This window comes from Pocillopora verrucosa, chromosome 1 (genome assembly GCF_036669915.1).
Source record: "Pocillopora verrucosa isolate sample1 chromosome 1, ASM3666991v2, whole genome shotgun sequence".
Lineage (NCBI taxonomy): Eukaryota > Metazoa > Cnidaria > Anthozoa > Scleractinia > Pocilloporidae > Pocillopora > Pocillopora verrucosa.
The window spans coordinates 21,569,493-21,583,156 of NC_089312.1; the positions used below are offsets into that span (position 1 = coordinate 21,569,493).

General features: G+C 37.0%; 1 pseudogene; it reads left to right on the forward strand.

Moving 5' to 3' along the window:
- Positions 1-464: 464 nt before the first annotated feature.
- LOC131769022 (short transient receptor potential channel 5-like) lies at positions 465-10,158 on the forward strand (annotated as a pseudogene).
- Positions 10,159-13,664: the final 3,506 nt, after the last annotated feature.

Sequence of the window (13,664 nt, forward strand, 5' to 3'; positions counted from 1 at the left end):
AAAGATTTTCCCCTAAAATCAACTCCATCAGCCAAGTACGACTAATCAAGCGACGAAAGCAATGTTTTGCTCAATCAGATTTTTTCTCTAAGCCACTGTTTTTTTACATCATTGAAGTTAAGGTCGGGGAAAAAGAAGAACAAAACGAAAAGGTTGAACGAATCTTCTGACACTGCTTGGAAGCGTCAACGTAGATGTATAAAACATCGGTCGTCAACTTGGAAAATCAGTCACTCGGGTTATGAAAATTGTTTAATATTGCATGTTAATTAACATTATGACTGTAGTGCTTAAGCAACACCCTTTAGGGTATTGGAAACTTGGAGGGATTTAGTTGCCTTTCGATTTAATTTCTTAACTGTTCCGTTTTGCAGTCTTCACTTCACTGTGCTTTTGCGCGCTCCAAACTCTGAATAGTAGGGATTTGTGTACAGTACACTGATCTATCAAGTGAGGAATACGCAATGGAGGAATACACTACTTGGTTAGAATTGCAGGCGGTATCTAACGAAGAAGTAAACGACAGGAAAGGTTAGTATGTAAAATGAAGGACGTTTAGGCCCAGAACGAAGCAGTAGTTCTAATGAGGCACATGACATTAATACTTCGTTCTGTTCGGGACTTTTATAGTCTAAACGTACCTCTTACGTCCCATTTGGTGACCTGTAGTCAAAACAATGTTTTATCTATTGCATGCTTTTAAAGGGTTCAGGAGAATTAAAGAGCGAAATATTTATCTGTATAATTCCAAGTTTTCAGGTCAATTGTAAAATCGTATTTACCTTGAATATATATGTACAATAGACCTGTGGTCTGAGTTTTCGAAGTATTCTCACACATTTATGACGTTCTTTTTATTTGACTTTTAACGCCAGCCTTTGAAGATAGCTTGAGAAAGACAATAAAGGATGGAGATTTTGATGAGATCAGTGACAAACTTACTCCGAGAGCTTTGACAAAATGTAACACGAACGCTCTGCTGATGGCTATGGAGGTAAAATGTATTATATTTACATTGTGTGAATGCTATAGACAGCAATATCAGAGAACATCCTGCAATAATTGGCACCGAATATTGCAATGAGACCATAAAAGGACCGACCTGTTCTATCGATAACGTTCTGATTTTCTTGATTCAACACTGAGGCAAGCCAATATTTCTTGACGAAAGTTTCGTATGATTTTTCAGAAAGTTCATTAAAAATACCCTCTGTCAAATTCATTAACTTTATGCAATTATGCCATAAACAGCATTTTCTATCAATTTGCCGGCGTGATAACCCACGCAAGATGTTTGGAGAACACGAAAAAAATTTGTAAATCACGAGCCTTTTCAAATGTTTCAATTTTCTATGAAATTACCGGTGCAATAAATGATAATTTTTTGACCCAACAGGGCTCTCGTAACATGTCAGTTATTTCATAAAGAAGAAAAAGCGGGGCGCCTTTCATGTTTTACTATCGTTCTCGTGAAGAACATTAGGGCAAGGTATCGCATGCCATTTACTGCTATTTCTAATGAATTTTATGTTCACGATGTTGTTTTGTAAATCTATTTTGAGGTGACTTTTAAACTACGACGATTAGCTGACAAAAAGGGACCGGACGAGGAGGATTTCAACAAGCTAGCCGCTTCTTTGGATGAATTTATTTCCCACCTCTTTGATCCATTAAAATCAGGTGGACGATTACGTGATGTTTTCTTATCAGATTCCATTGACAACGTCATGGACGCTGCGATAGAGTTTAAACAAAAGAATGTAAGTGGAAATTACTTTTGTTTCTGGCCCTTATTTGAAAACTGGCGAGCCTCATTAACAAGCCTGTTGGCAGAACTTTCCTTTACGGCAGTTCTACTGTAGGTTAGAGCCATATCAGGTTGTTTTACTATTGAGACTATCACTCTGTCCCTTTTTTTCTCAATTAGGGGGTGTAAACAAACCAGAATCTCCCAGGCCTTCTTCCTTCCAGCCATTCTCTTGACCAAGGCCGCCGTCTTATGTAAAATTTTTGTCGTATAAAGAACTGGATTGATGTTATTGCAATTGGCCTTGCCTCCTTATTACTATATATGACAGGGGTAATCTATAAATTTTTAGCAGCTGTCAAATGGACAAAATTGAGTTTTGTTTGTTTGGGGCAGAGCAGATTGGTCATGATTAATTTGGTTTCACAGGAGTTTAAAACTCTGTGGCAACTTTCTTTTCAAGTTCTTTGCACACCCAGTAATCAACAGCCAAATGACAAAGAAGTGGCATGGTGAACTTGGCTGGATGCGGAAATGTTCTTGGTTGAGTACTGAACGCTGGATATGGGTGTTCCTGAACGTCTGGTGTGTGTTTGATGTTTTTCTTTTCCCCATAATCTTCATTGTTTTTGGGGGATATCATTTAGCGAGGAAGAAGATGAGGAACAGAAAAGGTAATCTTGGATATGAAGAGACTTTAAGTTCTTCATCCCACTTTCTATGGTGAAATCTTGAAATTGTGCCATAAGGAAAGATACAATGCAAAGCTTCGTTGGCGCAATGCAAGCATTTTTCCTAAGGATGTTTTACATTCCTTTTTAAAGGATTACTAAACTCCAGAAATTTAGCTTATAGAATGATGATCTGCACCATGAAAAAGTTCAGCAAAGTTTTGTTTGTCGAAGTTGAGAAAGTTTTAACAACATTTCTTTGCTACGTTGAAGAAAAACTTTGTTGTGGATCTATTCTTAAAACCAAAAGGTAATGCAGATATTATATAATTTTTTTCTCGTATCACTAACGAATTAAAATTTTTTTTCTTGGTTTCTTCTGACAAGGAATATTTCGCAACAAGGAAGACATATACGGTGAGTAAAACTATCGGCAGAAAATGCCTAATGCCTTCAGACTTCGATGGTTAATTTTACTTTTTCTCCGATTATTATTTTTTGGCAGGAAGTTATCTCAAGTACTTCACCATCCCGTATTTCATCTTTGTTCGTGACACTTTCAGTTTCCTGGTCCACCTAGGACTACACTTCGCTACTTGTCTTGCGCCTTCGAGCATTTCAATCAGTAGACTAGAGTGGGCTGTCTGTGTGTTCTACATGGGTCGAATAGTAACTGAAATCAAACAGATAAGCGACACAAAGGTACTGCAAAGTGAAGAGTCAGACAAGCCGGGTATCAAGGAACCAATGACTTGTGGTAGTGTTGAAATTTTAACTGAGCTGAAAGAGACCAGTAATCGGAAATCAAAATCAACGTCGTTGGCGATGAGATTTAGTAAATACCTGAAGTAAGTATGTAAAGAACAATTATTGAATAAAACTACTTTTACGTCCTAAGATTTTCAGGGTTTAGCAAACCAAGAGATTATAAACAGTTTATAATCTCTTGAGCAATCCCACTTAAATAGTTAATAATTTATTTAAACATCTGTTTGACGGAAAGGTTATGAAATTACGCGTACTCCAGAAAGTAAGTTGCAGGTTACTGATGTAAGGGAGATTTGCGATAGCAAAAGAAGTCCGGTTATATCTTTGAAAGATCGGTTATATCCCGGAAAGACCGGTTATATCCCGGAAAGACCGGTTATATATTTGTGCAAGAGATCTTTGATCTTTTATATTATCACCATAAATATTCCCTGGACACGTTAAGTCCGAGTATCCTAATCCCACCTACAAGTCGTGGCCCCAGAAACCTTGTGTTTCTGGTATCTCTAACCTCTTATCCCCCCTGGCGTCCCCTGTAAGACTTCCCCCTCCAATCTCTGGTTGTCAAGAGAGGAGGACGATAACTTTACAGAAAAAAGAGGGGTGTTAAATTCCGGTTATGAGGAATAGTAGTACAATCTCCTGCTACGTCATCTAAGATTATGAAGCAGTTATTGAAAACGGGCCCTAATCGATAACAACTGAGAAAAAATGAGTGATATTTAGAATGAGACAGAGCCTGATATACGGTAAAGAATCTCTTTAATTATGTGACTTTGCATATTTTTTGTCCTTCAGTGATCGTTGGAACGTCCTGGATTTAACCACAATCATTGTATACCTCACCATTTTTGTCTTGAGAATGCTGACATGGGCGGTATCAGACTCTGTGGTTAATAACAGAGCCCTTGTTATAACTGGTTATCTTTACGGCCTCAACACCATGTTCCTTACTTTCCGAGCCTTTGGTCTCGTGATGGAAATTACCAGAGGAGTGGGTGCCATTCAAATCGCGTTGTTTTTCATTCTTAAAGACGTGGCGATCATATTTTGGCAGTTTATCGCTGCGATTTTAGCATTTTCTATCGCTATAACCAAAGTATACGTTGCAGAAAAATCCTACCTCGTTAAGGAAGACCAAGACAAAAATGCGTAAGTGAGAGATAACGGAGTCAATCATTTAAACTTCCCCAGCGCAGAAAAAGGTTTATTAGATGATTAATTGTTTTCACTGAAAATGACATGATAACCTTAATGTATGAGACAATATCTAGCCCGGGTAACTAATTTCGGACTCTAAACAATAATCCGAATTAACCTGCCATTATTTTTTGAAAAAATCGCTTGAAAAAAAAGCACAAAAAAAAAACCTCAGAGAAGAATCTCAAGCCAATGCAAGTTATCAAATCATTGTTATTGACTGGTACAAAATAAAGTTGTTTTCCTAATTATTGGAGTACATTAGAAGCAAATCAATCCTAATAATAGCCTCTTTGTATCTTTTGCCATATAGAGCTTGCAGTGCAGCTGTTCTTTCCTGGTATGTTTTGTTTGGGTAACTTGATTTGCAACTCTTTTACGATGGGTGTGTTAATCGTATGTATGCTCAATCGAACCACACCGGTGCTTACATGTGGACTGTGCACTACAGTTTTATATCTATAGATTACAAAGTGAATCTTAACATTTAAAATATCTGATTGTTGTAGTTGGTGGACTGTAGCAAAGCATCTATGTTGGTCCTTGTTGGGAATTGTAGAGCTTGATCCACTGGACTCGTCAGACGAATTATCAGTGACTGTGGTTCGCTTTTTGTATGGAGGTTTTATGATCATGGGAGCTGTTCTCCTTATGAATATGATGATAGCACTTCTATCAAACACATATCAACGAGTTGAGGTAATAATCTCTTTTTATTTTGGAATGATTTACCTGATCGTGTGTTTCACGCGTATTGCTTTGCATCCCCAGACGCTTCGCTATCTTTGCTCGACATTTCGGTGTATTTCTTGAGAGATGGTTTTAGTTCCTTGATTTCTGGTTCTTTCTTGAAATTCTCTTTGGAGTCGTGCCATAAATGGAAGCTTTGAAAAAATTGGCTGAGAGGGAACAAGTGTCTCAGGCTAAACTGAATATCGGTGGTTTGAGAAATTTACTATATAGCGTTCTATTACAAATGCTGCAAACTGATTGGCTACGCTACTCGCTATCTAATTCGTGATAGACAGCGAGTAAAGTAACTCGCCTTACCGTACGAATGTAAGCAAAATAAAATAAAATTGATGGCCTGCTTGCTTTTTAGTTTTGAACGAATGGTAGATTTGTACGAAACCAATGATATTATTTGTTCTTGATTTCCATGATTCTAGATTCGCCTTCATTAACTATCACGCCAAATAAATCTCGAACTCATAATCTATTTACAAGGTAGATCAGCGAGTTGAATAAAGAGGAAGATAGACTTCACTTCGACTTACATTCTTCTTTCATTTTAAAGGATAATTCCTTAAAAGAATGGTCATTCCGTAAAGCCATGAGAATTCAGACGTACAGCTCATATGATCCCATTCCTGTTCCTTTTAACCTTGTCTCAAGTCTGCTGTTGGGTTTGCGTTCCTCTTTCCAATGTTTCTGCTTCTGCCTCAGGTGGAGGCGAGAAAGACAACAAGAGATCGACATAAAGGATGGAAATGTAAATGATTTGTAAAGTGAAGTCAATCTTAGTTGTAATGAAGCAGTAATAGCACATAATTTCCAATGAATACAAAACTCTTCCAGATCATCTTTTCCTTTTTTCTTTTTTCTGGGAAGAGGAAAAAAAACAAATAAACAAATCGATATAAAAAGAAACAAAACAAAACAGAAAAAAATAGAATTATTATCCTTTTTTAAGAGGACATAATGTCGGAATATCGCTAAATTTACTCTCGAGGATAGTATAGGATATCATAATGTTAGTTAAAGGAAACAACTTGACTTCAGATCAACAAGAAAACTATTACGCTCATAATATCAAACAAGCATTCGCAGTGCACGACGTTTTAAAGAAAATATTCTTACCTATTTTATATTGTTTATTTCAAACTTTTCAAAGCGCAACCTTGTGAAGCGACCAAGATCAATCCGAATATCACAAATGGAAGAGAAGATGCTAAAACTTAAGGTAAAGCTTTCATACTTTCATACGAGGCACACGAACCAAACTTCTCAGTGACATAGGATCACTGTAGTTGTTGTTATTCAACTCCTGATTAATGAAAGTACGAGAAGCTGATTTTTGCTGTTGCACTCAAATTGCAGAGGGAGTCGTTAGATTTGGTTGTCAAAAATCTTCAGACCAAATATTTTGCAAGTTATGGGTACATATTTCCACTCACAGGTAACTGTTACAATAATTTTGATTTACTTTTTTTAATCTTGTTTAATTCTTTTTAAGTTGAAATACAAACATAGCCAGTATTAATCGAGATATGTAGAAATGATGATGCTATGGAATTATTTTGAAATATTTCGTTGTCTTTTGCTTAGAAAGAGAATATTCTTGCCTTTCTCATTTAAAACAGATCAAGATAAAATGGATCAAGTCTTTCAGGAAACTAGAAACCTTCGACCAATGACGAATCAAGTTGCTTACAACACCTTTATTTCGAATGGGTACGACAAATGTGTCTTACCAACGGGTCCGAAGGTGAGGTTCTTTCCGTTAATTTACGAAGTGGGTGCTTCATTAGCTCCGAAATAGTTCCTGTTTGGTTTTTAATGTATTGCGATCGTATGGCAAACGATAAACGACTGTAGTAGAAAACTTTTTCACTTAAACGTAGTTGATCAAAATAATCCTTATCCTACGTAGGGCACTTTTCAAACCAAAGCCAAAGTTAGAATAACAGCCAATCAGAGGGGAAGAAAATTTCAAAAAAGACAATAAGAATTCAGAGCTAAAAGAAGCAAACTACCTAGAGCGCGGAGGAAAGCAAGTTATCAAGTAACGATCGATTTTAGTTGTGATTTTGATTAGTTGATAAAGTGGCGCGAGTTTTATAAATCAATCACTCAGCAAACTATAGCTAAGAAAAACTAAAGCAATTCTGGATTGCCACCGACGCTATTGAAAACAGTTTAAAACCATTTACCAATCGGATTAAATTCAGTCTGGACAAAGAGTTCCTTCTTATTAATAAAATAACTTCACCAGTATTGTTTCTGTTTTTTTAATTCTTTCCTTTGAATGATAGGCGTGGAAGAGTGAGGGCATAAGGATAGAGGATAGCCTTCTCATGTACGAGGGAGAGGAAGTTTGCAAGACGTGCAAGGATCACCCAACAGCCTCACAAAAGAATCATGGTGCCAGATATCTTATTCCTTTCACTTCAGAGTTTCCTGGATTTGAGGTAAGAAATATACCAAAACAATATGAACGTGCTTTCTTGATCTTACTCATATTATGAAGTTCGGTCAGATAGGGGAAAGAGAGTTCAAAAAGACAATGCAAAGGCAATTTGAACCAATCATTTTATGCTAACGCTTTCAAAGAATTTCCTCTAAAGTCGCAAAAAGTGGCACAGTGTTAAATGGCACTGGTCTGAATTAATTAAAATAATAAATCAGTTGCATGCCAACGAGAAGTCGGAAAGGGACATCAACCTCCATGAAAAATTTCGGAAAACAAATGAATGACTCAATATATGGATAAATGAATGCGTAGAGGAAGGAATTTACTTACTATACCAACCCTTTTCCAATATACCCCAAGAGAAACACACGAGGGGACTTACTGGGCCTAAACAGGTAGAAAAATCAGTCGATTGTTCTTGTTATCGTAAAGATTTCCATTTTCAAGCTTTAAGAATGATCTTCTGTCGGAAATACTAGTAGTAGCGAATAAAAGTCATCAAACGTTCTTCAATATTTAACCTACTAGCTACAAGCATTCAGTAGATGGTAATTGCCAACGCCGGATAATTTTCGTATCAAACTACCTGTTCTCATCCTCATTCTATTCTTATCCTTACAGCGTATGCGAATACGTTGTGGAACGATGTTTTTGATCATTTTCTGGTTCCTTTCTTTCCTACTTTTAGGTTCTCATTTTGGGAGCAGGAGAATGTCGAAGTCTAGAGATGGGAGTGGCGGGAAAGAATTACGAATCTCATGTCAATCGGAGCCGAGGATGGACTAACGAATGTATCGGGTACCATATCAACGGAAATATTTTCAACGCTTTTACCGCAAACTCAATCATTGAAATTGAAGGTGCACAAGACAAATATGTATCACATACGAATCGTAAAGAATGTAATATTTGCAAAAGCGAGCTGTGCGGGCTATCACCATTTCAGACTATCGAGCCTATTCCGCTCCTTTATTCTCCAAACTATGGGGAATAAAGATATTTTCCGAGTTAATACCTTTGAAATTACAAAAATTCATGTTTGATTATCATAATTACCTATTCCCCACATTGCTTCTTAATCTTTTTGTAACAAATGGCCAAATTCATCGCTACTGTACCAGAACAGCTAGTAATTATCAAATGCATTTGTGCCGTACTAATCTCAAGCAATTTACAATTCTCTACCGAGGTCCTAAAATTTGGAACTCTCTTCCTGTTTCAGTGACTCTACAAGTCTTCTTAGTTTTATGACGAAGATGCAATAGTTTTTACTCAAAAAATCACTGAATTAGCCAAGCGGCACATTCGCAGCTCTTGTTTTTTTCAATATATTACTGTAAGTGGTGGCCTTTCCCACAAGCCCAGAGGCTTCATGAGGTCTCCTCGCCTTCCAATTGTAATGCTGATCATTAATGTTTTTGAATTGTCACAAAGGCAAATAAAATGATGATCATGATGATAATAATGATGATTATATGCTTGAAATATATTTCTTTTTTCCTTTAAGTGGATGACATTGTACTGATACAAATCAACAGTTTATTTGGACATAACTATTGTTCCTTGTCAATTATCGCCGGGCCCAAAGTGGTTTTAGTTCTTTAACTATACTCAGCCTTGAAGATATTATTTTTTATTTCAGATGCTATGGCTGATCGAGGCGATGTGATTGGTTGCATGGTGATGTTTGAAATGGCTGGAAATGGAGAAGTCCCTATTTTGTTTACTCTAAATGGCAAACAGATCACTCAAGTAACCATTTCAACCAATTTTGACGATAAGGAATCACTGTTGTTTCCATTCGTTAGTATGGGACACAAAGGAGTAACGGTGTCAGCTAAGGTTAGTTTTAACTTGTAAAAGAGTGGCTCTTACTTCTCATAGCTGATAATAACCTAAGATTCACAGGCTAAGCGTCACATATGATACACGGGCATCGTGGCATATTGCATTGTTGGTGGTATTTTGATGGAAACCTGATCCTATCCTGATCTTTGTTGAGGTCGATCTGCTTGGCAACACTACTAATGGGCACTACCAGGCATCACTCTAAGCTGAGCTCTATAAAGGACATGCGTGACTCTCAGCCAATCTGAATCACTTTATTGACACGTCTATTCAATGATCAGTTTAACTGGATCACGAGAATGGACCATTAACAACCCATCTCATCTTTTTCACCCATAATTTTTTAGATGCGGCCCGGTGGAGGCGTTAGTAGGTTAACAATGCCAGTTATGTGGGACAGAATGACTTCCACCAGTTCACATGGAATAGTTTCTAGACAAGAAAATGAGAAAGCTGCAGTTTTTCATGATCTGGAATACGCTGAAACCAAGTTTCGACGAGTCCGGGACGACATGTTAGACAACGTGAGGATGAATTTCAGAAGAATCGAAGACGTCTTTAATGGATGGAATAAAGAATGCATGCTGATGAACGACTCGTCTGAAAAGGGGCCAGCCCTTCGGAGGAAGATAAAAGAAACTTTAGAAGGATTAAAGGAGGTAGATGAGCTTGGAAAACATCTCAATAGAAAGTTCGACCAAGTTTTGAACACCGGAGGACATTACAGCTGAGGCAGGTTGACCTGAGACAATAACTGGAAGTTTTTTAACCCCTTTTACGGAGGTTCAAATAGATTCCTTTACTTAATTTTCCAACAATCAATTCAAAAGTTGATCGAAAAAACCGAATTTTTCGAGTCATTCCTTAAAAATGGTATCAGAAATGCTTAATAAATAAAGTGTGGAGGCGACAATCCATTGAAAGATTGGTGTTTGAAATTAAAAGCACTTTGATCGACTTAGTTAAAGTTGCGAGGTAATAACCTTGCATGATTGTGTGGATGACGGTGAAAACAGTTTACGGTGTAAAATTATTGAATTGCCTTCAATACGAATAGACGGTTTACTGTTGGTCAATGCAATAAAGCGCAACTTAAACTTTTGTTAAGTGAATATGGTTTGTCAAAAGTACCAAAAACTTACGGGAAAACGGCAAAATTTCAGGCCAAGAAATGTATAAAGGGTTTGACTCACGTAACCAGCGGCCAAATTTGTTGGTGGGAGTAAAAGAAAAGACTAATCTTCTGGAGCATAGGTTTGCACCACTAATATAGCACCGATTTTTATGGTTCTGCGTTGCCAGTAATATATTATGTCCGGCTTGAAGTCACAGGCAAACTATCTATAAGAGAGCTGAAAATTTCCCGTTTTTCCATCTGGAATAAGAATTTTGTGAATTTAAACTTAAATTCTGCTCCGGAAGAGAAGATGGCAGCAGAAAACGACAGGTGCATTTGCTCCCTTCTCACGCATTCCAGTCGAAAGAGTAGTTCAACTATAAAATCCTTATCACCGAGACAATTTCCTTACTGCTCTTCGCGGTTGTAATCGAAGTCCAGTTTTTTAGAGTTTTCATGAAGTAAGACTTAAACTTAATAGTAGAACAGTCAGTCAAATCAAATTTAATTTAAAGCGGTTGGAAAAAGACATTATTGCACTAAACATACATCTAATTGAGTGTCCTATTATGTGACCGGTTGGATATTCCATGGTATACCACTCGAAAGCGTTGCACAACTTGTGTATATACTGGAGGACGCAAAATACGTATGGCACCTGTATGCGTTAAACAGGGCCTATACAAATATGCATTGCTTTAGCACACACACACACTATACTTTATTTCATGCAAATCATTTTGCCATCTCCACCCGCAAATAGCAAAAGCTAGACGAGGCAGGCGGAGAGGAAAGGTTACAGCAGTCATAACAGATAATATAACAATTGTAAAGTAACTAAATAAACTATCTGGATAAATAAGAACTACTGAAAAAAAAAAAAAAACAAGCTAAAGTTACAAAATATATAGTCTTACAGAATGATATTACAATCAAATTTACTACTAACAGAACTATCAATTATATACATTGAGTCGAGGATGCAGAATTTGCCATTTTTTGTAGGAGAATGGGCACTTCAACATAATCGTCCTCTGCTTCCATTATCGAGAGCAAAAAGTCATGAAAATTTTTCTTAAAAGCTCCTTTGGAGAGTTGCCGAAATTCGTTAGGAATTGCGTTCCAAAGTTTAGCTCCAAACCTGGAAAAAGAATCTTGATTTAGATTCAGTCTTGAAGTTTGAACATAATAATTTCCAGACGAAGAAAACCTGGTCTCATGCCTGTGCTTTGAATTAGCTTTAGTGAAGAAATCACAGATGTTAGACGGAGCATTCATGCAGGAAACGTCAAACATTATAGAAGATACTTTTTCAGCATATAACATTTGTAGGGGTAGAATTTTCGAGGAAATAAATAAAGGCACAGCATGGGCTCTAGGTTCAGAAAAGTACATCAAACGAAGGGCTCGTTTTTGAAGCACGAGGATTTTTTTTAAATGGGTTTTGGCAGCTTGACCCCAAGCCGCCAAACCATATGTCAGATGAGGCAAGATCAATGATTGATAAATATTTAAAAGGGTTGTACGTGGGACGAAGTGCCTAAGACGGGCAACAACACCAACAGTTCTGCTTATTTTTAATGCAACATTATTTATTTGAAATTTCCAGCTTAAGTTGCTGTCCAATAGGACGCCAAGATATTTAACATGGTCTTCGCACTGAAGCGTGGTAGGAATTTGAGTACAGTTATCGATCATTTCAATGTTAATCGAGTAGTTCAACTTACGTTGATATGGACGAAAGATAACATAGTTTGACTTTTTAGCATTGAGCGTTAACTTATTTGTATTGAGCCAGTCAGAGACTTTGAGCAGTTCGCTATTGACGGTTTTTTCAAGAGATTTCAAATTAGAGTCAGCATACAACAAGCTCGTGTCATCAGCAAAGAGATAGAATGACAATTTCGCTGAAGAGTTGTGAATATCATTAATATAGATTAAGAATAACAGAGGACCAAGCACAGACCCCTGTGGGACACCACATGAGATCATACATTCGGGAGATAAGTTAAAACCCACTTCAGTTACTTGTGAACGACCGAGAAGGTACGAGGCAAACCAAGCATTGATAATTCCTCTGATGCCATAATGATTAAGTTTTTGAAGCAAGATTAAATGGTCGACGGTATCAAAGGCCTTTTTTAAGTCTAAAAAGATCCCGCAAGTGAAAAGTTTTTGGTCCATTTTGTTTTGTATGACATTAACGATATCAATAATGGCATGTTGCGTGGAATGGTTTTCGCGGAAGCCATACTGTGACTTAAATAGAATATCGTTATTACCAAGATAGGATTTGAGGCGGTGGTACATTAATTTTTCAAATATCCGATTGAAAATAGACAGTAATGATATCGGACGATAATTACCAGGCTCAGTCTCATCGTCATTTTTGTACACAGGAACAACTTTCGCTTTTTTCAGTTTGGATGGAAAGATGTCCTTTTGCACAGATATGTTTATGATGATGGAGAGAGGGCCCGAGATAACGCATCTTGCGTCAGTTAAAATACGAATCGGACAAGAGTAGAGACCGTAGGTTTTATTTTTAGGGATCAAAAGTATCTCACGCTCAATTTCCTCTGGCGTAACTGGATCAAAGAAGGAAGAGCTTGGATTATAATTGGGAGACAAGTATTCGGGAAAAAAGCGAGATGAACGAGGTACGCGTGAAGTTAGGTTTTTACCGACCGAAGAAAAGTAGTTATTGAAGATGTTAGAAATCTCAAGAGGATCATTAGTTAAGCTTTTATCATCAGGACGTTTAAGGGAAGAAATGACTTGTTTTCTATTCTTTTTGTCGTTAATTAGCCTATTTATTCCATTCCAGGTGTTTTTCATATTGTTTAAATTTTCAGCAAAGAACGCATGATAATAATTCTTTTTACTCAGTCGAGTAAGACTAGAAATTTTATTTCTGTATATTTTATAATTTACAAGATCACCCGATTGGAGGAGAGAATTTTTTATTTTGATGGATTTTCTAAGGCCACTAGTTATCCATGGTTTAGAGAACTGCTTAAGCTTGCGATTCGAAACAGTCTTTAAAGGAGCATGTTTGTCAACGAGTGCCAATAGTGTATTGTAGAAGTAAGAAAAAGCTGTATCGACATCAAACTGATC